Genomic DNA, 22,752 nt, shown 5'->3' with positions numbered 1-22,752 from the left:
TCGCAGAAAACGATGGTGTGTACGCGGCATGACTGGCTTAGAGCACTGCCCCTCTCTCTCCCAGTCTAAATGCTGGTGTGCTGGGGTTATTGGAGACTATTAGAGTAGGATACTATTTTAAATGAATATAAATAATTTTTAATAAGTACTTTAAAGCGGCTCTTCAGTCATTTTTTCAACTTTCCATCTATTAAATCTTCTGCCCTTTGGATAGTAAAACATATTTTTTCTGCCAGTAAATACCTTATACCGCCCACATCCTGTTTCTTGTCTGGTCATTAGCCTAGGCTTATGACATTATGCACAGCTCTCTCTCACTCTCGTGAGAGTTTGCCAGGAAGGGAGGGGGGGCGAGTCTTAAGAGGGCCAATGAGAGCAGCAGAGCTGGAGGTATGCCTGTTTAAATCCAGGAAGTGAACAGGCAGCAGCTTCAGCTGCCCACAGTTAAAATGGCTGCAGCCAGACTTAGTGGAGGGAGATTCCTGCAGCGTAAGTGCCACATTACTAGCCCATTATGTTTTTACTTTACAGGGGAATAAAGAGGAAGTAAATCCCATCAGGGTTTACTTCCTCTTTAAGATGTGCTGCTTCTGGAGGTTGAGATTTCCTGCTGCCTGGCAGGAGATCCTGGATCACATGGATGTACAAAATTACAAATGCTCTACAGTTAAAACTGCTGTCATATATGTGTATAACTGTGTATCTTCTTGCATGGAGTTCAGCTTTAGTATACCCAACTATAAGAGTAGGATCCCTGCATAACTACAGCTGAAGAATGTACAGACCATGACACCTACACCTTTGGCCTCATGCACACTGGGGCCCAGATTCTCAAAAGAGATACGACGGCGCATCTCCAGATACGCCGTCGTATCTCTGCCTAGCCCCGTCGTATCTATGCGACTGATTCTTAGAATCAGTTACGCATAGATATCCCTTGGATCCAACAGGCGTAAGTCTCTTACGCCGTCGGATCTTAACTGCAATTTTTTTTTTTGCCAGCTAGCTGGCGCTTCCGTCGATTTCCACGTCGAGTATGCAAATTAGCTAGATACGCGAATTCCCGAACGTACGCAGTAAAGTTACGACGTTTACGTTAGGCTTTTCCCGGCGTAAAGTTGCCCCTGGGTCTATGAGGCGCAGTCAATGTTAAGTATGGCCGTCGTTCCCGCGTCGAAAATTAAAAAAATTACGTCGTTTGCGTAAGTCATCCGTGAATGGTGCTGGACGTAATTGACGTCCACGTCAAAACCAATGACGTCCTTGCAAAGTCATTTAGAGCAATGCACGCCGGGATATTTTAGGGACGGCGCATGCGCAGTTCGTTCGGCACAGGGACGCGCTTCATTTAAATGAAACACGCCCCCTACCCGCCAAATTTGAATTCCGCCGGGTGTTTTACGCTACGCCGCCGCAACTTTACAGGCAAGTGCTTTGTGAATAAAGCACTTGCCTGAAAAACTTGCGGCGGCGTAGCGTAAAACAGATACGTTACGCCCGCCCACATTTACGCCCATCTAAGTGAATCTGCCCCTGGGTGTTTAGCCCCTGTGCATAAGATTCCAGCGTCTTGGTGCAGGGGGAAGGCACATGCACACTGTCTATTTCCAGTTGTTGCATGCTGTAAAACTCTATGGGGTTGATTTACCTAAGGCAAATAAACTGTGCACTTTGTAAGTGCCACGCTGCAAGTGTAGTTGCTTCAGAGCTTAACCACTTAACAACCGCCCTATAGACGAAATACGTCTACAAGGCGGTTGCTTAACTCTGGGAGGGCGTCAATGTACGTCCTCCCAGAATCGCGCTCCCGTGCGCCCTGTGGGGCGCGCACACGGGAGTCTCCGTGACCGCCGGGTCCTCCGGACCCGGCTGATCACGGATCACGGTAAATCGCCGCTGATAGCGGCGGTTTACCACGTGATCGCTCCGTCCAATGACGGAGCGATCACTAGTAAACAAACCGGTGTCATGTGATGACGCCGGTTCCTCCCTCTCCTCTCTGTACCGAACGGTACAGTGTAAGAGAGGAGAGGGGAGAGAGCGGAAGCAGCAGCAGGCTGGATCGGCTGGATGCGGGCTGGATCTGTGACACATGCAGTCACAGATCCAGCCATCCATCCCTCCCTGTGCAATACTCTGCAATGCCCCCATACTCTGCAATGCCCCCATACTCTGCAATGCCCCCATACTCTGCAATACCCCCATACTCTGCAATGCCCCCATACTCTGCAATGCCCCCATACTCTGCAATGCCCCCATACTCTGCAATACCCCAAAATACTCTGCAATGCCCCCATACTCCGCAATGCCCCGCAATGCCCCGCAATACTCCGCAATGCCCCACAATACCCCGCAATACCCCGAAATACTCCGCAATACTCCGCAATACTCAGCAATACCCCGCAATACTCCGCAATACTCCGCAATACCCCGCAATACCCCACAATACCCCGCAATACTCCGCAATACCCCACAATACCCCGCAATACCCCGCAATACTCCGCAATACCCTGCAATACCCCACAATACTCCGCAATACCCCACAATACTCCGCAATACCCCACAATACTCCGCAATACCCCACAATACCCTGCAACGTCGTCTATGGGGATTTTTAAGTAGCGAAGTTTGGCGCCATTCCACGAGCGTGTGCAATTTTGAAGGGTGACATGTTGGGTATCTATTTACTCGGCGTAACTTCATCTTTCACATTTATGCAAAAGAATGAAGAAAAAATACAAAATTTGCCAAATTTTATAACAGAAACAAAGAAAAATTATTTTTTTTTACAGAATTTTCAGTCTTTTTTCTCTTATAGCGCAAAAAATAAAAAACCCAACGGTGATTAAATACCACCAAAAGAAAGCTCTATTTGTGTGAAAAAAAGGACGGAAATTTCATTTGGGTACAGTGTTGTATGACTGAGTAATTGTCATTCAAATTGTGAGAGCACCGAAAGCTGAAAATTGGTCTGGTTATTAAAGGGGTTTACGTGCCCAGTGGTCAAGTGGTTAATAAGCGAGGTGAAGCTTCACTTTGCAGAGAATACCCAACCACATACAAAGAAAATAAAAACAGCATTTTTGCTTGCACTTGATTGGATGATAGGAGTCAACAGAGCTTCCCCTGATTTAACGCGGAGGTCCGGCTTAAAAAAAAAAGTCAGCAGCTACAAACACTGTAGCTGCTGACTTTTAATAAGGACACTTACCTGTTCAGGGTTGCCCGCGATGTCGGGAGCCGAAGACGAGCAATCGCTCGGGTCTCGGCTGCCCCGCCGCCATCCTCGGTGAGGGAATCAGGAAGTGAAGCATTGCGACTTCACTGCCCGATTCCCTACTGCAGCATGTGTGAGCCGCGCGGCGCTATGTGAATGGGCGGATGTCTCCTGGGACACACACAAGGTCCCAGAAGACACCGCCCCCCATTTCCCAGGAGGCAGCGCGACGAGGAGAAGAAAGAAGACCCACCGCGGGCAAGGCAGATTTGGAGCTCTGCCTAGTAACAGCCACTTCTGGTAAGTATAAAAAAAACTAAAACATTTTTTTAGGGTGGACCTCCGCTTTAATTAGCTCTGGAGTAACCTGCACTATGAGAGGCTGAAAGCTGCTGAAGCTGGACGAAGCTGGATGATGTACAGAGTGGCACTTACATTTAGGGCAGTATGCACAGGGACGAATGCCTTGAATGCAGTGTGACTCTATTTTTCAATCAATGAAGATCAATGAAGTTTAGAAGCAAGACAAAAAGGGTACAGTAACACAACTAATGTATAATACAATGTAAAGAAAAATGAGCATAGGAAATAAAGAGGGCACCAAGCAATAGAGATACAAAAGGCAAATTGATGATCGATCTTTCATCTGCCAGTACAAATTGGGGAAACCAGAGGCAGCATTAGAAGTACAAAAAAAATATCTGTTTTTCAGAAAATTGTAAATAACATGTTCTGAGATCTCAGCAGGGTAAAACTAGAAAGAGGATATCAATGTTTCATGCAGAGCAGAGATATAGATCATTGTCACCTCTGAGAGTGACATTCAAGCAACACCTGACCTGAAGAACAGTGCGATGTAATCATGACCCCTGACAAGATGAACTATTTCATTTCATGTGTGTCACAGTCTACAGGCATGTCCTTAAAGGGGTTGTAAAGGTCTGTTTTTTATTTTCTAAATGGGTTCCTTTAACCTAGTGCATTGTTGGTTCACTTACCTTTTCCTTTGATTTCCCTTCTAAATGTTTTTTTTTCTTTGTCTGCATTTCTCACTTCCTGTTCTCCTCAGTAAACTTGCCACCATCATCTGAGCGGTGGTTAGTCAGCCAGAACAGCTTACTGAAGAGGAACAGGAAGTGATAAATTCAGACAAAGAAAACAAAGAAAAAAAACATTTAGAAGGGAAATGGAAGGAAAAGGTAAGTGAACCAAAAATGCACTAGCTTAAAGGAACCTATTTAGAAAATAAAAAACAAAGCTTTACAATCCCTTTAATCAGCATACCTCCTACATTTTTTAAATGAGATAGAGGGACACCCTTTATTACAAACTATGAATGCGAAGAACACTCCCCTAAAACACTCAAACAGCTACATGGATTACAAAGAATTAATGGCTATACCCACAAGTGTTTTTTTTTACAGGTACTCTTCCTTTAGAATGGCTTTTCAAAATAACGAATGCTATAATTTACATGTTAGATAAAAGGTTTAGGAGAGTAACACTTGTGAAGTCAAATAGTATTTTTATTTATAGAGGTCTAGACATTAGACCAAAACAAGGGACAACTGAGCAGGAAAAAAGGAGTGATTTTGCTCAAAAAGAGGGACACTTCACACAAATGAGAGACAGTTGGGGGCTAAAAATCAGTAAAGCGCTCCCACGGTCACTACTTTGGCCCAATCAACAGTCTAGGGGTATGCTTTTCTGATGCTTTATTGGAAAACGTGGATAGGAGCAAAGCCCAGCGGGCTGAACGGAAAAAAAAACTGAAGAGCCTGGGAAGAGCTGCTGCACTAACTATGCAATGTTATTACATTGTTCTTCCCGTTGAGCTATTGTATTCTGACAGGGGGATAACCATTGGCTGAGAGTGCTGATGGGATGCTGATCAGCACAATTTCCCCTTTCCGCTTTGCTGACTCTAGCACCCGAGGGATAGCAGCAGCAGATGGTCTCAGGGATCTCTAACTTCAGTTTGCACTCTCTAATGTCCTTGGATAATTGGACAACTACTTCCAATATCTTTCAGAGAAGTTTTCTAGTGATATCAGACCAGATCCCCAGATGAAAGTCCCTTGAAGCAATTTTTGCAGAAACTGTCCCAGATTCAGTAGAACTGTCCTGTGATTTGAACTTGATCCCAGCATCCTGCGGATCCAGGCCAGAGTGCCAAAGCCCAGTGCCGGGTTGTTGTGGAAATTTTATGAAGATGTATTTAATATGCATTGTCATAGTGTCACCCATTGTTGGTTCTCCCTCATCAGGAACTGTGTTCATTGGTTATTGTATTATTACTGTATCGTATTGTTATTGAATAATTACTGTATCGTATTGTTATTGAATTATTACTGTATCGTTATTGTATGTATCCCTGTTGGAAGGATTTATCATGTGCTGCCAAATCCATTTATGGGCATCTGCTGTGTCCTGGCTTCCCATGGAGGAGGTCACATGCTGTGACATCACTTCCTATGGTCACATGCTGTGATCTCCTCCAATCAGCTGTGGTCTGTGAAGCCTTTTGTTAGAATAAAAAAACGCTGTATGGGCGTCGGCGGGCGGCTGGTGATGAGGCCGAGATGAGATTGAATCATGAGATTGAAACATGCATTGAATGGTGACAATCCAGCCTAAAGTGGGGTGCACACTATAAGAAAATCAGGCAAATGTATTTTCCTCATTGTTCGCTCCAATCATCCTCTGTGCGCAGAACAGCATGTAAGTACAGAGGAGGAGGGGGTGCTGTGATCCGGGAACACAGGGGGGTACGGGCATGTAGTGGAATCTGATGTGTCACCTATGATAAGTCATTGTCACTGCAGGCAGGGACTGGGCTGTATGGAGGAGAAATATAGACCATCTCCTGTACTATGTCCACAGTCTCTGATCATCTCCTGTACTATGTCCACAGTCTCTGACCATCTCCTGTACTATGTCCACAGTCTCTGATCATCTTCTGTAGCATGTCCGCAGTCTCTGATCATCTCCTGTAGCATGTCCGCAGTCTCTGATCATCTCCTGTAGCGTGTCCGCAGTCTCTTATCATCTACTGTAGCATGTTTGCAGTCTCTGATCATCTCCTGTAGCATGTCTGCAGTCTTTGATCATCTCCTGTACTATGCCTGCAGTCTCTGATCATCTCCTGTACTATGCCCGCAGTCTCTGATCATCTCCTGTACCACGTCTGCAGTCTCTGCATCTCCTTTAGTATTTTGGGGGTAGAGCCATGCGCACTTGCGCTGCAATCGTGATGCATCGGGATGCATCGTTGAATCGAATCGAATCGTGGACTTGATAATCGTAATCGCATCGAATCGTGAGACCCGGTGAAGATGCGCAGCCCTAATGATAAGTAATCAGGAATCCAGATAAATGGCAAACAGCAGCTCATGCACAACTCCGGATGTCGATCATAGACTCAGTATGAGTGGACATATAAAAGAAAAGAGAGATCTAATGCTCTCAGTAGCAACAAGTTTGTATTTATTAAAAACAGTAGAAAAACACTCACATGATTATGCACTCATAACCTGAGTGCAGGTACACAGGCAGATGATACAACAAGCGTGTGCAGCTCAGAAAGAAAGCGGTGATCGCGGGTAACGTCAGCACATAGCTCCTCCTGAAACTTTTAGCCTAAAGATGGATTATTTCACTAAGATGAAGTGTGTGCATACAGCACAAGGCAGGATGGCCGTCAGGGTCAAGTTCTGGAACCTGGCTCTGCTAATTTACCTCACAGGGATTTGTACATAAATAGGGGGCTGTTCTGCTGGGAGGGGGGATTTTGGTAGGTAGCAGTGGAATTGTGCTAGGGGGCGGCAGAATTTGTGCTTGGAGGAGGATTTTTGGGGAGAGAGGATTTATGATGGGGGGGGGGGGGTTGGGGAGAAAAACACTGTTCTTCATGGTGAGATTGGGGGGAAAGAGGATTTGTGTTGGGGGGGAATAGAATTTGTACTAGCAGAGGGATTTGGGGTGGGGGGAGACCTGTGTTGGGAGAGGGAAGAGACAAGGGGAGGAAGATGATTTGTGCTGGTGGGCATTAGAATGGGGGAAGAAGGATTTTTGCTGGTAGGGTTGAGATTGGAGAATAGTGAGAGTTTTTTTTTGGGGGGGGGGGGATTTTTGTTGAAATGGTAAAGATGGGGAGAGTATTGTTTGCAGGGGACATTTTTTACTCTCCTGCCCCCTACACTGTGTGTTACACCCCCCCCCCCTGAATCCTGTACTTGTTTTATCTTTGTACTCACGTCACAACCCCTACTGTGCATAACATCCACCTGACCCTGCTCACTGTGTGTCATATACTTCTGGTTCTTGCACTCTGTGTATTGCACACCGCTGACCTCTGCACTCTGTCTTACAGAGTCTATGACTATAGGCACTTTATTGTACATTATATACAGTACTTGCCACCAAAGTGTTCATTATTGTAGCAGTTGCTGGTTGTTAAGCAGTCCCTGACTATTTTAACCACTTGCCCACTGTGTACTTCCTAAGCAGACCAATGTTCAGCTTTCAGTGCTCTCACGTTTTGAATGACAATTACTCAGTCATGCAACACTGTACCCATATATATTGTCATTTTTATTTACACAAATAGAGCTTTCTTTTGGTGGTATTCCATCACCATTGGGTTGTTGTTTTTTTGCTATAAATGAAAAAGACCAAATTGTTGGGAAAAAAATATTTTTCTTGTTTCTGTTAAAAATTTTGCAAATTAGTAATTTCTCGGCATAAATTTTGGCCAAATATATAATGCCACATATCTTTGATAAAAATAACCAAAATCAGTGTATATTATTTGGTTTATTTGAATGTTATAGAGTCTACAAGCTATGGTGCCAATAATTGAAAATTGATCACATCTGTTCACACCTGATGTACTGATGGCCTATCTCATTTCTGGAGACACTACAAGCCCTTTCACACTGAGGCGTCAGTGGTGGTAAAGCGCTGCTATTTTTAGCGGCGCTTTACCGTCATGTTGCGGAAGTATTCGGCCACTAGCAGGGCACTTTTAACCTCTGCTACCTGCCGAAAAAAGGGTTTAAATCACCCGCAAAGCACCGCTACACTTTGCCAGCGGTTCGGCCGTGCTGCCCATTAATTTCAATGGGCAGGAACGGTGGAGGAGCGGTGTATACGCCGCTCTTTCACCGCTCCAAAGATGCTGCTTGCGGGAGTTTTTTTTTACGTCCTGCCAGCGCATCGCCTCAGTGTGAAAGCCTGACTGCAGGGGAGCCATTTTTCAGGCGCTTTACAGGTGCTATTTTTAGTCCAAAAGCGCCTGAAAAATGCCCCAGGAATGTACAATTAGCCCCTTTTTGGAAGGCAGACATTTCAAGCCCTATGATTAATGTGGTGTGTACAGCCACGCAACGCGTAAGAGACGTGAGCCATCGGTGACGTCATCTCCGCTCTCGGCCGGGAGTGTGTCTGATGCCTGTGTCATCATTTTTAATGTGAGTGTTTACTACGTTTCTAATAAAGTTTGCCATACGTTTTTACACTATTTGGAGCGTGTTCCTTCCTCTATGTACCCTGCGGGGAGCCATTGGTCCAAGGAAAGAGGGTCTTGGATGCTGCATAGACGCTACTGCTGTGGATTTAAAGAGACCTACATATGGTGATACACGCATTGTGAGAGAGAAGCTGCTGCCATTGTGTTTACGTATAAGGCTTATTTGTAAGCCAGCTAGAGGTGAGAGGCTGGGGAAACAGGGCACCTGGAGTGGAGCACCTTGTGATTTGGCTTGGAGCACTTCACCTTGGAATATAATGTAGACATTTACCTCCTTTTGGGCTGCATGTTTGGAGTTTGGCCCTGATTGCTATTTTTGCACAAAGACTGTATTATTGCACATTGCATGAAGACTGCTTCATCTTCACTATTATTGAATTAATTTATACACTTTTAGCACATAGTGTGTTCACAATATTTGGTTCACATCATTCAATTATTTAATTATTAATTTATTATTAATTTATATGCACTAATTTGCACTAAGTATTTACAGGTAATAGTTTACTGTCATATGTTTAATTTTCACTGGATTTTATTTAATTATTGGTTTTATTAGTAAGCGCCCCAACACCCCCCGTTTTTAAGACATTTCAAGGTATTTAGTAAGAGGCATGGTGAGTTTTTTAAAGTTGTAGTTTTTCCCCCACAATTCTTTACAAAATTAAGATTTTGTTTGTTTTTGTTATTTTTTTCACAAAATTATCATATTAACAGGTTATTGCTCTCACAGAGCATATGCATATTTTCAACTACATCCCAAAACACATTCTGCTACTCCTCCTGATTATTAATCAATGTTAAAATATTAATTTCCTAAATTTGGGTTGAAAAAGTGGGGGGTCATCTTATACAGGGAGGCGTCTTATGGTAAATATGGTAAATGTTACAGGAATCATCTGCCCTTACTCAAGATGGCCACAGCCAGAAATGCTAGGAGGGTATTTTTCTCGGAAAAATAAAGCATGGAGACATGGATGGATGGGTCAGTTTGTTTTGAACATTATAAATTAATTAAATAACTATTTTGGTTTGTGGTGCTCAGATTTGGCGTAGTTCCACTGTCAGCACGCCACATGATTACTCTCCTCAGGGTGCCCAATGTTTCCCCAGGTCTTTCACAAATTTAGCAACTTCCCTGATTAACAAGTAGATTATGATGGTTCTGTCATTGCTAGCAGAAGGGGATGGGGGATGTTCCTTCTCTCAATCATTTAGATGTATTTTTATCACAGCAGTTGTAATTTGAGGCTCCAGAGAGATCCTACGTTTCTACAGACCTCATCACTTATTGCCTCAAGTTATATATATGAATTATTCATATGTCATTTTTTACATGATCAAAGATAAATCTAAAAATCAAATGATGATTCTTGCATTGATCCTTCTAAATTTATTTTAACCTTTTCCATTAGCCAAGTACAGTTTTACTATTAACTATTAACCATGTCTGTAAGATTTATTTTTGTAAGAATTTTTTTTTTTTATTAATAGAAATTACCAAATGCCAAGGGGAGAAATCCTTACCTTAAATCGCATTATCTATTAGAAGGATGTTCATTTGATTTGATTATGTCTAGAGAAAATGGCAAATTTTAGTTTAGTTCAATTTTTATTTTTTCCGTATGTTGTAATATGTCTCTTCTGCAATAAAAGCCTCCCTGATAGCATTTTTCGAACTAAAGTTCCACTTTAAATCCATAATGACAAAGATCTGAAGGCAAACTCTCACTGCATGTTTAATTATAACACACGTCAGTAAGTGCAAAGGATTTAACACAGTCAATACATTCTAATGACGAAAAAATTAGGACATGAATATGATAGAGGCCACATAAACATTAGGAGATGAAGGGAACTCAGGCAGGTTCTGGTCATACAAAGACGGAAGTTTTACTATACTGGGCATTTTTCTTTGAGTTTGACTTTCTTCCAGTTACTTTACCACTTGCACAGCAGATGGCACCCTTGCGTCCACTTTCTCAGTACTTTCTCGGTACATTTGCCCTGATCCTGTGTGGGGTTTGCTAAGGCTGTGAAAAGTCAGACGTGCTTCTTTTAAAGCACGTGGGCTACATAATGAATAGGGAAGGTGTGGGATTTCCTGCTGTTCATGTTATATTTCTGACTAACTAATCAATCTAAACGACATCTGTGATAATCTGCATGCTGGTTACACAGTAACGTAGACAATCTAATGTATGAATGTTCCTGTAAATGGATACGTGGGTTTGAAAATGAAATGTATTGCAGCATTAAAAAGAGAGATACTAGACTACATGGAACATCACAGCAAGAGATGAGACGTGCACAGTTGGACTCCATGGGCCCTTTAGGGTAGGGTGACCAGACATCCCCGGTTTCAGGAAACAGTCCCTGGATTGAGGACACTGTCCCCAGTTTTGTCCCCAGATTGTATTTGAACAGGGGCTGGGGCAATTTCAAAGACAGTCAGTGCAGGATTAAAAAAAGTTATAATTCTTAATTTCACGCCCCCACTCTGCCCCTTCTACTAGCTTAGGGGGGTGTATTTTTTTCCATTATCTGTGCCCCTTTCTGATGATCATGTGCTGGTCGGAGCGGAGGGAATATTTCTTCAGTTTCGTGTGCCCATCCAGTTTCGCTCACATGTTCTTCTGTCTTGGCTCAAGTCCCGGCCTGCTGCCTGCCTGCTTATCTCCTTGCCTTCCCTGCCAGAGTGATCTTCCTCCGCACCCCACCCAGTAGTAGCCGGGGCCCCGCGAGTAAAACTTGACAGGCTGTGAGGCGGGCAGCTGCGGCGCTGGGCAGAGAGTCGCTGATTGCTGCTGCTATTACTAGTAAAAAAAGATATGTCCCCAGATTTCATTTTAAAAATATGGTCACCTTACTTTAGGGACGATTTTATTATTTGTCTTTTCAGCAAGATTGTCTAATGTATTAGCCACAGCTGCTGGATCTGTTGTGTCCTATTGAATGTTGCTTTAACTAATGTTCATTGGAAATCAAAACTTCAATAAAAAGAATTTGCAAAAAAAACAGAGCTACGACCCGGTTTCATATCTGCCCTTTAACCACTTCCATACAGGGCATTTTCACCCCCTTCGTGCCCAGACCAATTTTTAGTTTTCAGCGCTGTTGCACTTTGAATGACAATTGCGCGAACGTGCAACACTGTACCCAAATGAAATCTTTATGTTTTTCCCCCCACAAATAGAGCTTTAGTTTGGTGGTATTTGATCATCTTTGCGGTTTTTATTTTTTGCGCTATAAACAAAAGAATAGCAGCAATTTTGAAATAACACCATATTTTTTACTTTTTGATTTAACCCCCCTGGCGGTATTCCCGAGTCTGGCTCGGGTAAGATTTTTATACCAAAAGCGGTATTCCCGAGCCAGACTCGGGCTCGCCTCACTGCAGCCACAGACAAAGTTACTTACCTTGTCCCTGGATCCAGCGATGCCTCCCCGCTGTGTGAGCAAGCGGGTGCAGGTGTCCCCCTGTGCCGCCGATCTCCGTTCTCTGCGACGTTATGACGCAGGGGGGCGGAGAACGGCGCCAAATTCAAAAAGGTAAACAAACACCTTACATACAGTATACTGTAATCTTATAGATTACAGTAATGTATGTAAAAAATACACACCACCTTTGTCCCTAGTGGTCTGCCCAGTGCCCTACATGTTCTTTTATATAATAAAAACTGTTCTTTCTGCCTGCAAACTGTAGATTGTCCATAGCAACCAAAAGTGTGCCTTTATGTCAAAAATGGTTTTAGACCAGCTAGAAAACAGCCATAATAAATTATAATCACTTGCAGAATTGTGCGATAGCGATTTGTGGGGAAATTCGTCATAAAAAAATAAAAGTAATGACAGCGACAATTCTGCAACTGAGCAAATTTCAGTGATTTTGAGTTGATTACATTATTGAATAATTTTTATTATAGTTATATTATTATTTGTTATAATTATTTATAATTATTTATTATATTATAATTTATAATTTTGTTTTAAAAAAAAATTCATACCCGGGATGCCTACTAGACTCTTGTTTGGACAGATTTAAGTGAGTTATTCCTAAGAATTACAGGCCTACAATATAAAACATCGTGGGGCAGATCCACGTACCTTTGCGCCGGGCGCAGCGTATCTAAGATACACTACGGCGCCGTAACTTATTTATTTTATTTCAAATCCTCAAAGAATTCGCGCCGTAAGTTACAGCCGCGTAGTGTATCTCTGGCGGCGTAAGGGCGCGGAATTCAAATGGATGTAATGGGGGCGTGTTTTATGTAAATACGTTGTGACCCGACATAAACAACGTTTTTTTTTAACTGCGCATGCGCCGTCCGTGGGGGTATCCCAGTGCGCATGCTCGAAATGAAACCGGAACCAGCCAATGCTTACGACGGTGACGTCATTCTATGCGAATTCCTATTCGCAAACGACTTACGCAAACAACGTAAAAAATTAAAAATTGGACGCGGGAACGACGGCCATACTTAACATTGAGTACGCCTCAGAATAGCAGCTTTAACTATACGCCGGGAAAAGCCGAACGCAAACGACGTAAAAACAATGTGCCGGCCAGACGTACGTTCGTGGATCGCCGTAACTAGCTAATTTGCATACTCAATGCGGAATTCGACGGAAACGCCGACCTAGCGGCCGCCGAAAAATTGCAGCTTAGATCCGACGGCATACTAAGACGTACGCCTGTCGGATCTAGCCAAGATGCCGTCGTATCTTGTTTTGTGGATACAAAACAAAGATACGACGCGCAAAATTTGAAATTACGCGGCGTATCAAGAGATACGCCGTTGTAAAACCTTTGTGGATCTGCCCCCAAATTTTCTTGCAAAATAACGGTACCGCTTTCAGCACCTTTTTTCTGAAATAATCATACCGCCAGGGAGGTTAATAAATATCAATAAAAAAAAAAAAAAAAAAAAAAATGTAAACATTTTTTTCCTCAGTTTAGACCGATACGTATTCTTCTACATATTTTTGGTAAATCACAATAAGCGTATATTGATTGGTTTGCGCAAAAGTTATAGCGTCTACAAAATAGGGGATAGATTTATGGCATTTTTATTTATTATTTTTTTACTAGTAATGGCGGCGATCAGAGGAGGGCTGGAGCTCTCCTGCAGCTGCAGGAGAGGTGTGAGGGCCACTTCCGGCGAAAGATTGCTGCAATCTTGTGTGGCAAACTATGCAATGTCCGGCCCCTCCTACTTCTTCACCCCGCTGCCTTCTGGGAGACACACAGGTCCCAGAAGACAGCAGGGATCATTCAAAAAGCACAGCGTGACTCGCGCATTCGCAGTAGGAAACAGGCTGTGAAGCCATAAGGTTTCACTTCCTGTTTTTCTTAGTAAGAATGCCGACACCTGCACCCGGAGCTGAGGGACGCCAACAGGTAAGTGTCCTTATATTAAAAGTCAGCAGCTGAAGTATTTGTAGCTGCTGACTTTAATTTATTTTTTACCCAGGCTGAACTCCGCTTTAATAAAGAAAAGATATGGATTAAAAAATTATTTATATGGACTGTATAATGCTTCCTGATCAAATAACCGTATACTGAAGAATCTGCATGGGGGCTTATCCTGCACCCGACATCAATGACTGAGTCAGTAACTTGATACCCACATACAGTATCTCACAAAAGTAAGTACACCCCTCACATTTTTGTAAATATTTTATTATCTTTTCATGTGACAACACTGAAGAAATTACACTTTGCTACAATGTAAAGTAGTGAGTGTACAGCTTGTATAACAGTGTCAATTTGCTGTCCCCTCAAAATAACTCAACACACAGGCATTAATGTCTAAACCACTGGCAATAAAAGTGACACCCTTAAGTGAAAAGCATGGAGTTCACCAGAGCTTCAAAGGTTGCCACTGGAGTCCTCTTCCATGACAACATCAAAGAGCTGGTGGATGTTAGAGAACTTGCGCTCCTTCAACTTCAATTTAAGAATGCCCTACAGATGCTCAATAGGGTTTAGGTCTGGAGACATGATGGGTCAGTCCTCACCTTTACCCTCAGCTTCTTTAGCAAGGCAGTGGTCATCTTGGAGGTGTGTTTGGGGTCGTTATCATGTTGGAATATTGCCCTTCAGCCCAGTCTCCAAATGGAGGGGATCATGCTGCTCTGCTTCAGTATATCACAGTACATGTTGACATTCATGGTTCCCTCAATGAACTGTAGCTACCCAGAGCCGGCAGCTCTCATGTAGCCCCATACCATGACACTCCCACCACCATGCTTGACTGTAGGCAAGACACACTTGTCTTTGTACTCCTCCCCTGGTTGCCGCCACACGTGATAGTTTTTCCTTAACGAGATGTGACGTGATCTGTAGAAGTAGTGTAGTTGTAGACGTAGTATAATTCTGGGTAATTAAAAATATAGTAGGCATTATCAGTCATGCCACATATGTTCTTTCATTAGCATTTGAAAAGGACAGGACCAGTTTCTAGGAGTTGAACCCTAGATGCCAATATAAGTTCCCATTTGAGTAAACATAGATTGCCACCTTGGGGACAGTGGGAAGAGTGATTAACACTAGGATTCAAGCTTACAGGATAGCTGGAGGAACCCTAGAAGTGTGTAGTAATTGCTAGACTGTTTCCCAACCCTTAGCGTGCACCAGATTGTATGTGAGATTTGTATCTGCCTGTGTGTGGTCAGCTAGCTGGATTGGAGTGGAGTCTCTCTCTAGTGGTGGCCAAAGGTAGTGCGGGCTATGAAAGTATCACAGCCAGTCTTACATGCTCAGTAGAAATACCCCCTTATTCCCTTAGTTCCTCATATAGCCCCATCACGTAACACCCGTCGCGGTTAGCTAGTTGCCGTTGGCAGGCGGAATCGTGACAACACCACCTCAACCAAAGAAGTTTATCTTGGTCTCATCAGACCACAGGACATGGTTCCTGTAATCAGAGTCCTTAGTCTGCTTGTCTTCAGCAAACTGTTTGCTGGCTTTCTTTTGCATTATCTTTAGAAGAGGCTTCCTTCTGGGACGACAGCCATGCAGACCAATTTGATGCAGTGTGCGGCGTATGGTTTGAGCCCTTACAGGCTGACCCCTTCAATGTCTGCAGCAATGCTGGTAGCATTCATACATCTATTTCCCAAAGACAACCTCTTGATATGATGCTGAGCATGTGCACTCAACTTCTTTGGTCGACCCATGGCAAGGCCTGTTCTGAGTGGAACCTGTCCTTTTAAACCGCTGCATGGTCTTAGCCACCGTGCTGCAGCTCAGTTTCAGGGTCTTGGAAATCTTCATATAGCCTAGGTCATCTTTATGTAGAGCGACAATTCTTTTTTTCAGATCCTTAGAGAGTTGTTTGTCATGAGGTGCCATGTTGAACTTCCAGTCACCAGTATGAGAGAGTGAGAGCGATAACACCAAATTTAACACACCCGCTCCCCATTCACACCTGAGACCTTGTAACACTAATGAGTCACATGTCACCGGGGAGGGAAAATGGCTATTGGGCCCAATTTTGACATTTTCACTTAGGGGTGTACTCACTTTTGTTGCCTCCGGTTTTGACATTAATGACTGTGTGTTGTTATTTTGAGGGAACAGCAAATTTACACTGTTATACAAGCTGTACACTCACTACATTACGTTGTAGAAAAGTGTAATTTCTTGTTGTCACATGAAAAGATATAATAGAATATTTACTAAATTGTCAGGGGTGTACTCACTTTTGTGAGATACTGTATATCCAGTAAAGCCTATAAAAGTCTGAGCTCCTGTTAAAGTGGAACTTTACCCATAAAAACATGATAACAAATAATGTTCTTTAGCAAGGAACATACATTCCACATTAATAATTATGCTACCAAAATTAGTGTGTGCTGTAAATTGCCTTCAGAGTTGCTCCTGTTTCTTCTTCCTGGAGGCTGCCATTTTGCTGAAGTCCAAAGCCCCTGCTGTAAATCATAAAGTGGAACTAAACCCATTGATTCACCAGTTTAAAAAACTGTTTGACTTGATTGTGTCCTCAACCAGGAAAGATAGACGTAGCCTCTATAGCAGGGGTGGGCAATTATTTTTTCGATGGGGCCACATGAGAAACTAAAAATATTTTGGAGGGCCGGGCCAAAAGGCTAAACTCAATACTGCATAAAATCAATTGTATTTCTTTATAAAAAGCAGTAAATATCATTGTTGGACAACTGGTACGAGTACTTGTTATAGACATGGCACAGGAGGGGGACAGAGGCTGGGGACATGGCACAGGAGGGGGACAGAGGCTGGGGACATGGCACAGGAGGGGGACAGAGGCTGGAGACATGGCACAGGAGGGGGACAGAGGCTGGGGACATGATACGGGAGGGGGACAGAGGCTGGGGACATGACACAGGAGGGGGACAGAGGCTGGGGACATGACACAGGAGGGGGACAGAGGCTGGGGACATGACACAGGAGGGGGACAGAGGCTGGGGACATGACACAGGAGGGGGACAGAGGCTGGGGACATGACACAGGAGGGGGACAGAGGCTGGGGACATGACACAGGAGGGGGACAGAGGCTGGGGACATGACACAGGAGGGGGACAGAGGCTGGGGACATGACACAGGAGGGAGACAGAGGCTGGGGACATGACACAGGAGGGGGACAGAGGCTGGGGACATGACACAGGAGGGGGACAGAGGCTGGGGACATGACACAGGAGGGGGACAGATGCTGGGGACATGACACAGGAGGGGGACAGACGCTGGGGACATGACACAGGAGAGGGACAGACGCTGGGGACATGACACAGGAGGGGGACAGACGCTGGGGACATGACACAGGAGGGGGACAGACGCTGGGGACATGACACAGGAGGGGGACAGACGCTGGGGACATGGCACAGGAGGGGGGCAGACGCTGGGGACATGACACAGGAGGGGGACAGATGCTGGGGACATGACACAGGAGGGGGACAGAGGCTGGGGACATGGCACAGAGGCTGCAAATAAATTATCATATCACTTCTTCACATCATCAGTATGCTGTGTCTTCCTCCTGTGCCCCTTTCACCTCTCCACAGATCTGACCTGTGGAGAGGTGAAAGGGGCACAGGAGGAGGACACAGCATACTGATGATGTCTAGGTAGGATAGCACTTCACACTCTGCTGCTGGACTGAGGAGGACTCACCAGACAAGGCCAGGGCAGTGGCACTGAGGGCAGGCAGCAGGCGTCGCGAGGAGTCCTACTCCAACGAAGAGAGTGGAGACCAGGGTCCACTCCAGGTCCGGGCACCAGCATGGCGGCTGGCCGACTGCTACAGTCAGTCAGTTGGGTGGGCAGAGCAGGCAGGCAGGCGCACTGGTCGGTCTCCGTCTGCCTTCACTCAGTCCACTCCGTCACAGTGGGGGTGTGTCTGCAGTGTGTCCACTACATCTGCTGCTGTGTGCTATCCCGCCGGTGCCGCTCTCCACAGAGTCCACACATTCTACGATGTTCCTCAGTTTCCCCGCGCTGCTCTTTTAAATAGGCTGGCAGCAGTGTTGTTAGCGCGAAAATGCGCTTTGACAATTGGCTGCGCGGCGGGTGGTGGTGGGCTGGGCGGTCAGAGAGGGCGAGGCTATGCATAATGTAGGAGGACTAGACGCTGCCTGCGCTGCGGATCACATTTGGTTCTTTTTACGGGCACATTTCCCTTATTACGGACTTTTACGAACAGGGAAAAAGTGCCTTTTATTTACGTACTGTCCGTAATTCTAGGGACGGTTGGCAATGGCAACACTGCCCGGGGGCCGGATTAAAAGGTCCGCCGGGCCGTATACGGCCCGCGGGCCGTAGTTTGCCCAGGTCTGCTCTATAGTAATAAAGTGAATGTAGATCATACAGTAGTATCATCATACAGAAACGTAGAAATAGAAAGGTCGGGAGCTTGGTCCCCAACCAAGCCTCCTTAAATTACAGGGGCAATTGGACTATCTCGTGCTAGGTAAACTAAGGTGAATTCAAATATATGAACAGATATGTAAAAATATATATAAAGGTTTATTAATACAAAAATAATAAAACATAACAAATACTCAATTACAGACTAAAAGCAAGGTAACAATCCATGTATATCACCAAAATAACGGTCCCCAAACGGGGAAGATTACAGTGGGATAGTTGATCATGTATAACATCTCAACTAGTTTTGCGGTCTAATGCTGCTTCGTCAGTAGGATATCTGTAATTTGATTGACAAATGATCATTAACAATACAATTGGCCAAAATATTAACAGCATTTCATACAATAATACCAGTAACAATATATATATATATATATATATATATATATATATATATATATATGGGGGGAGCAGAGCTGCTTACCTATAACCCTGGCAGGCACAGGACGTCACCAAAAAAGGTCCCCCGCGGCGACTAGGGGGGGACTTACAAGTCAACAGACTGGTATCTTAATAGATAGGGTAAGACGTCCTGTGCCCTGCACCTGCCAGGGTTATTGGTAAACAGCTCTGCCCCCCCCCCTTACCAATATATATATATATATATATATATATATATATATATATATATATATATATATATATTGTTACTGGTATTATTGTATGACATGCTGTTACTATTTTGATCAATTGTATTGTTATTGATCATTTATCAGACCAGACCCAAAACATACAAACAGGTGCAGTCCAGTCACCATTTAATAAAATCATGACAGACAGGCCAGAAACACATGTACGCCTCTGGAAATAAGCAGCTGAAATTGGTAGGAGGGTTAGTAGAGTTTACCTCTGGTGGGTGGGTGGATATAGTAGATGCATCTCCCAATGTGCAGTGAGGAAACTTACAATATTAATTTGTAAGACCCAGAGTGTTTTAAGACAGTAAGAATTATTTGTTGAGTAGCATCGCAATACTAAGCCTGACATTCTAACTTGTTCTGGTACACAATGGCACTGCATTCCCCCCCCCCCCCCCACAAAACATCCATTCTCTTCAAAGGGCATAAAGCAAACCTTTGTTCTGTCCCACTGTAACTCCGCTTTTTTTTTTCAAAACTCCTTCACTTTCCCTGACTCATGAGAAATTTCCTTTCACATTCTTCCTGTGAATTAATTGCTTGTGTTACATCGGCTACATTATTTTACTGTAGTCTTCAATCTACTGCTCCTAAATAAATACTTGCTTCCTAGATAACATTTAATTCTTATAAAATGTTAACTTAAGCCAGACCATAGAGGGGAAGTCAATAAAGCTGCTGCTGCACTTTTGTGTGGTTAATCCCTCTTGTTAATGTAAATACATGCCATTGTGGGACAATTATTGCTTACCTGAGCTAAATAAATTGCCGACACTCGCTGAATGGAAAAGTGCAGGACTAATTTTTCTATGCCAATTGTTTGAGGGAGATGTGATGCTATCTTTTGATATATTGAAAGAACGTTACCCACTGTCAAATATGAACTTTTACCAGTATCTTCAAATACGACACGCCTTACAAAGTCAGATGTCAAATTTCCTCCTACAGTATAAACCATCAGAGATACTGATAAAGGCAATTTCGTCTAGAGTCTAGACCTATCAAACGAGGACTAATAGGAGATCTTTATACAATGCTCCTAAGCCTAGAAAGGGTAGATCTACATGTTAATAGTTTTATACGTTGGCAAAAAGACTTAATAGATTTGACTGAGGTGGAATGGAAGGAAGCTATGGAGGTTTTACCCAAAGTTTCTATTTCATTATCGCAGCAACTAACACAGCTTTTTATAATACATAGAAAACATTATACTCCACAAAAATGATATGCTTGGGGAAAATACACATCTCCTTTATGTTCGAGATGCTCTGTATCTAATGGATCTTTAATCCATGTGCTCTGGCTCCATAAGTACTGGGGGAAAGTATTTCAGACATCGAATACACTATGCCGTACAGAGATATCTTGTGCACCCAAAATAGCAATATTGGGCATAGTCCCAGTTGGTACTTTGCATATAGAGAGGAATAAGATGTGGACTAGAACCCTTTATCTAGCTCGTAAGCTTATCCTACAGAAATGGATAGATATAGTACCACCAACACACAAACAATGGTGCGATTACGTCAACTATATATTAAAAAGAGAAAAATTGGCATATAAACATAGGGGAGCTCTGTATAAATTGAATAATATATGGTCATACTGGCTTGATCCCGGCAATTTGTTTTATGATGGAATGTGCAGAGAGGTGGGAGAGGAGGAGGGAGAGAGGGAACGGAGATAGGAGATAAGATCTGTAATAGACATGGTAGCAAAGATCAAATCTAATGATGTATATAGAGGTGTATGTTTTTTGTTGTCTTGTCTAGTTAGATGTTTATTGTTGTTGAGTTATTGCTTTTTTTTCTTTTGTTTTCTTTTTCTTTTTCGATTTTTTTTTGATTATTTTTACTTTGTTGGAATATCAAATTGTTGTAATATTAGAGTGTTTTATAAAAAAAAATTGGACTATAGACTATATATTATATAATGTAAATGGGAACATTTTCTTTTTTCCCGACTACGTGTGTAAAAAGAGCAATAACAAAACTAAAATAAAAATAAAAACGACTTGATTTAAAAAAAAAAATGTATTGCTCCAAATTCATGAAACATTTGCGATATTTGGTTCTGACAGCGAATTAAGGTAGTTCTAAAATGCGCCACTTTTACATTGTTTCACATTAAATGTGCCAAATGTAAAAGTGGAGCTAATTAAGACCATCTCTGTTTTGGCATTCAGAGATACAAACTGTCTCAAACTGATTTTGCAAAAGTGTCTCACGTAAAGGTTCTAAACGGGTACTGTACATTAATTTGGCACATTCTTCACCACTTTTGGAATACTTTAGAGACACTTTTGTAAAATCTGCTTTCAACAGTCTTCATGAATTCCAGAGACTGTCATTTGTTTTAGAGAAAGACTATACGCTTTTCTTAGGGGTGTCCTGCCATCTTTTACCCACTGGGGAGATTTGTTATTTGCTGTGTGGTCATAGGGACAGGAAGGTAGGAGAATCTTTCCAACAATGACAAAGACAGTGAAGTGGGAAAGACCTTTTGCTTTATATCTGTGCTAAGAATATGCTCCCCAGAGGATGTAAAGGAACTCTCCCAAACAGGGACACAAAGAACACTAATCCCCCATTGGAAAATATCCTTCATATCATGTTCCTGTGTAAACACAAAAATGTTGAGTTTTTTCCATCACTCACTGTACGAGAGACAATGGCCACCAGATTCATAAGGATATGCCACATCAGTACTAGTCCATGCCATATCAGTACTCGTCCGTGCCATGTTCATGCCACAACAGTGCTCATTCATGCCACATCAGTGCTCATCCATGCCATATCCATGCCACATCAGTGCTCATCCATGCCACATGCATGCTACATCAGTGCTCCTCCATGCCACATTAGTGATCATCCGTGCCACATCAATACTCATCCGTACCAAATCCATGCCACATCAGTGCTCATCCGTGCCACATCAGTGCTCATCTGTGCCACATCCATGCCACTATAGTGCCCATCAGTTCCTAACAGTGCCTCACAAAAGTGTAATAGGTAGGAACTTGGATTTGAAATTTATGTCTCTTTGAACACCTGATGGTGCTCCCTGCATGTTGGGCCTCTGTATGTGGCCAGGCTGTGGAAAAGTCCCACACATGTGGTATCGCCATACTCAGGAAGAGTAGCAGAATGTATTTTGGGGTGCAATTTTTCCTATGCACATGCTACGTGTTAGAAAAATCTTATAAATGGACATCTTTATGTAAAAAAAAAAATAGTTTTTAATTTTCTTTCCACGTTTTCAAAAAACTTGTGGAAAACAATGACATGTTCAAAAGACTCATAATGCCTCATAGATTATATGTTGGGGTGTTTTCTTTCCTAAATGGGGTCATTTTGTGGGCGTTTCCACTGTCCTGGTGCTCCAAGGCCTTCAAAAGTGCAAGAGATAGGCAAGAAATTAAATGTGTAATTGATAGTGCTCCCTGAATGTTGGGCCTCTG

This window comes from Rana temporaria, chromosome 4, assembly GCF_905171775.1.
Source record: "Rana temporaria chromosome 4, aRanTem1.1, whole genome shotgun sequence".
In the NCBI taxonomy this organism is placed as follows: Eukaryota; Metazoa; Chordata; class Amphibia; order Anura; family Ranidae; genus Rana; species Rana temporaria.
This window is presented reverse-complemented; position numbering follows the sequence as displayed.